The sequence below is a fragment of the Lissotriton vulgaris genome, chromosome 2_1 (genome assembly GCF_964263255.1).
Source record: "Lissotriton vulgaris chromosome 2_1, aLisVul1.2, whole genome shotgun sequence".
In the NCBI taxonomy this organism is placed as follows: domain Eukaryota; kingdom Metazoa; phylum Chordata; class Amphibia; order Caudata; family Salamandridae; genus Lissotriton; species Lissotriton vulgaris.
The window spans coordinates 1,105,238,281-1,105,242,102 of record NC_141687.1 but is presented as its reverse complement, the minus strand read 5'-3'; the positions used below and the strand labels follow the sequence as shown (position 1 = coordinate 1,105,242,102).

Below are 3,822 nucleotides of genomic sequence, written 5' to 3'. Positions count from 1 at the left end.
AGCCCAGGCAGGGCTCCAAGAGCTTGGGTGCGTTCATGCCAGTGGTCCCCTCTGTCACTCAGCACACGGATTACAAGAAGGGATCCTATTTTAGATTATTAGTGGCAGGGTGTTCCGGACCCCCAAGCGGTTCTGCGGTTCCCAGCCAGGTACCGCCAGGGCCTGGGCCAGTCTGTTCAGTCCCCCACCCTGCCTGGTGGGCCTTTCCTCCGAACCTGTCTTCCCTGAGAGCAGACAGGGACATGAAGCTGACATCACGGCGGAGGGTGACCTGCCCAGGGAGGGTCCGACCAGCACTGTGTACCCCGATTGATTGGGCATGCTTGGTCCATTTAGGGATGCACTGTGTGGCCAGCCTTGGCTGTCGTTTCAAGCAAATAGCTTTCACTCTGCCATGGACCATCTGACTCAAGAGCCTGCCATTCGTGGAGGCCCCACATAGCAAAGCAAAGGCAGAGCAGCCTTGCCAGCATGCACCCCCAGTGGTAAGACCAGAGTGGAAGGGTCAGGTGGAGCCAGGTTCCAGATGCCGCCTGTTGGTCCGGGTTCCCACGCGCCACAGCATCACCCCCTCCGCCCAGCACATTTCCGCAGCAGCTCAGAATGACCATTCTGTGGGGTAACCCGCCTCCCAGGCCAGCACTTCTGTGTCTCGCTCAGGCTGCACCCTAGCCCACCTTTCCCACCTGTGGAGATATCTGGGTCCGCCAGTGCCCCTGTGACTGCACCTATCCTCCCAGCAAGACCCCCACATGGGTGGGCTTCCCTAGTAGGTTCCCGTGGGGTGCACTGGATTGTTCTGGGATGGGCATGCGTGTCAGATGCCAAACACACACACGTGCACTAACCTGAAGTAACTAGGCACAGCAGGAGCGATGAAGATGACAGTCTGACCACTCCCAATGCTGTTCTCCTTTGAGAACAGTAAATTGCTCCCCAAGAAGCACGTCAAGGGGAATGGGGGTTGGGACAAAATATTAAAAAACAGCTTGCGCAGTAGCGAACCTCCCTCACAGGTTATTCTTCCTGGAGCTGGTGAAAGCAGGGACTGGAAGACCCAGGGAGCGTCTCAAGACTTTGTGAGAGAAGAACAAGAAGTATCAGCACACTTAACCTCCTCAACCGCAGAATCAAAAAACATCAAGGTATTAGATGTGGATTAGAATACACTCATACTTGCGTTACGTCTAGATGACGTGGATAAGTCACTTACATAAAAGCTACATGCTGGATGTGCTGTTATTCAAACGTGGATGAAAGGTAAACACTGTGAAGCTTAAGTTCATAGAGATTAAGCCTCTCTATTGAAAGCTCCTGCCTGCTTTCCTAGCGCTGCGTCACACGCAGGTTTATAAAAGGTGTTTTGTGGTTTGCAACACCTTCTCAAAGTTTGCAAAGGGTTAATAGTTCGTAAACAAGTTGCGTAACATGCGAGGATAAATGTGTTAGTAGTGCTTTTAACATATGCTGGCACAGAAGTGAAAACGGTTAATAGCCCTTTCATAACTATTCCAATATTATATTAGCCCGTAATGCCCAGCACACTTGGTTTAGGAGTTAGTCAAACAATGCAATCAGTCACGCACGTGCGAGACCTCAGCTGCACTGACTGGCTAGGGAATCCTCCCCATTGTTCAGGACCGTTTCCAAAGCTTAAAGCAGATCAGATGCAGGAAGCAGAGATTCAATGGGCATCCCTCGTCGGCAGAAGCGGATGTCCGAGAGGCATCCCTCGAGTACAGTGGCTGAAGTCTTCTGACAGGAACTGGATTCGGATGACAGGAGTGGAGGCTTTCTCATGCTGAAAGGCGGATTGCCTAGCAAAGGCCGTGATCAATGGGAGTGGTTATATACCCTCCACAGACCAACACCAAGAATGTAACAGTGACTCATAAACAGTGACTCATAGCCTGATGGGAGATGAAGTGTGTTATCAGAAGTGCCAAGTCATTGTGGCAGAATATGGTTCAATGAACAGTGCTGCTTTATTCTTATGCCTGACTACGAGTTTTGTTCATTCCAATGCGTCAAATGGTTAGTAATCACATACTAGTATACTCTTGACTTTAAGACACATACCAATTTAGCTACTAAGAATAACAGCAGTACATTCCTGATTTTATGGTGAACCTTCCATATTCTCCCAATCATGCTCAAGCAGGGATACCCTAAAGAACTTGGTATAATACCTCCTGCGCCTGCCTTTGTAGTGAACACCCCAATGAAACCCTGTGGGCAGAAGGGTCCTTTTCCGCACATGAGTTTTTGGAGGCAGAAGTTGAGTACCCATGACAATGCATTTCTAAACCACATCCAACAGGGATGGCTACCTGGTTGATCCTGCCAGTAGCATGAGCTTGTCTCCAATATTAAGTCGTGCACATGTAAGTACACATGGCTGGTACAGTGAAACTGCAAATGGCTCATTAAATTAGTTATGGTTCCTTTCATCGCTCCATCTGTTACATGGATAATTGTGGTAATTCTAGAACTAATACATACCGACGAGTGCTGACCTCCGGGATGAGTGCAGTAATCAGACCATGACCAATCCGGGGTCACCCAGCCGCTTTGGTGACTCTGGAAAACCTTGTGCTCATCGCTCGTCCCCGTGAGGGCGACAATGCATACTTTTGATGGTACTTTCTGTGCCTACTATGGTGTCCATGGATAATGAGGAATCAGGGTTAAATTCTGGAGAGGGACCTGAGAAACGGCTACCACATCAAAAATGTCAGCTGGTGCGCAAATTCACCACTCCTGACTCGTAGAGGTAGAAACAAAAAATTACAATACAGGACTCTTTGGAGGCCCTGTAATTGGAGTAGTACACTTTAAATCCTTTAACGATGATCCACTGGAGTGCAAGTCTGGTGCCAGCAGCCATGGTAATTCTAGCTCTAAAAGCATATATTAAAGTTGCTGCAGTTAAAAAGCTTGTATTTGGATCTTGGGGTTGAGCTGGCCGTCTGCTGTTAGGCGAGCTACCGCCTGTCCCAGGCCCTGCCTCTCGGCTCCCCCTTGATGCTCTTGATGGAGTGTCCTGGGTGTGCAAAGCCATTACTTTGAAAAAATTAGTGTTCAAAGCAGGCCAGTTGCCTGAATACTTCAAATAGGAATATTGGAGTAGGACTCTAGTTCTATTTTGTTGCTTTTTGGAACCGGGCCATGATTTAGAGGGACAGCAGGCAGCATTTATATTGTGCCCCTAGAGGTGAATTTTTGGACAGGCACAAGACAAACCAAAGTGAAAGCATTTGTCAAGAATGTTTTCATTAATGAAGAACGAAAGTCAGTGGTTCAAAGATGATCAGATAACATCGAAGTTCCAACCATAAATGATCCCATGACCTGCAGAGCAGCTTCCGGAAAACCAAAATGTTTAGTTTCTGGTGGATATCTAGTTGCAAAGCTGAAACTTAAAGGAATTGACTGAAGGGCAACACCAGGAGTGGAGTCTGCAGCTTAATTTAACTCAACACTGTAAACCTCAGCCACCCGTACACAGAAAGGATTGACAGATTTATAGGTCTTTCTTTATTCAGTGGGTGGTGGTGCATTGCTGCTTTTAATTGGTGGAGCATTTTGTCTGCCTAATTCCAATAACAAACAAGATTCCTCAATGCTAACTAGTTCCGCAAGCCCCAGGTGTCGGCGTCCAACTTCTTAGAGGGACAAGTAGTGTTCAGCCACACAAGATCGAGAGATAACAGGTCCGTGATACCCCCTGATATCCTTTGCTGCATGCTTGCTACACTGAAAAAATCAGGTTTCAGTGGTTGAATCATCTTTAATGACAAAGAGGCCAGAGCGGTGAAGAGT

At 48.0% G+C, this 3,822-nt stretch overlaps 1 pseudogene; it reads left to right on the top strand.

The window, feature by feature from the left end:
• The first annotated feature begins 2,330 nt into the window (after window positions 1-2,330).
• LOC147731678 (18S ribosomal RNA) lies at window positions 2,331-3,392 on the top strand (annotated as a pseudogene).
• The last annotated feature ends 430 nt before the right edge of the window (window positions 3,393-3,822 follow it).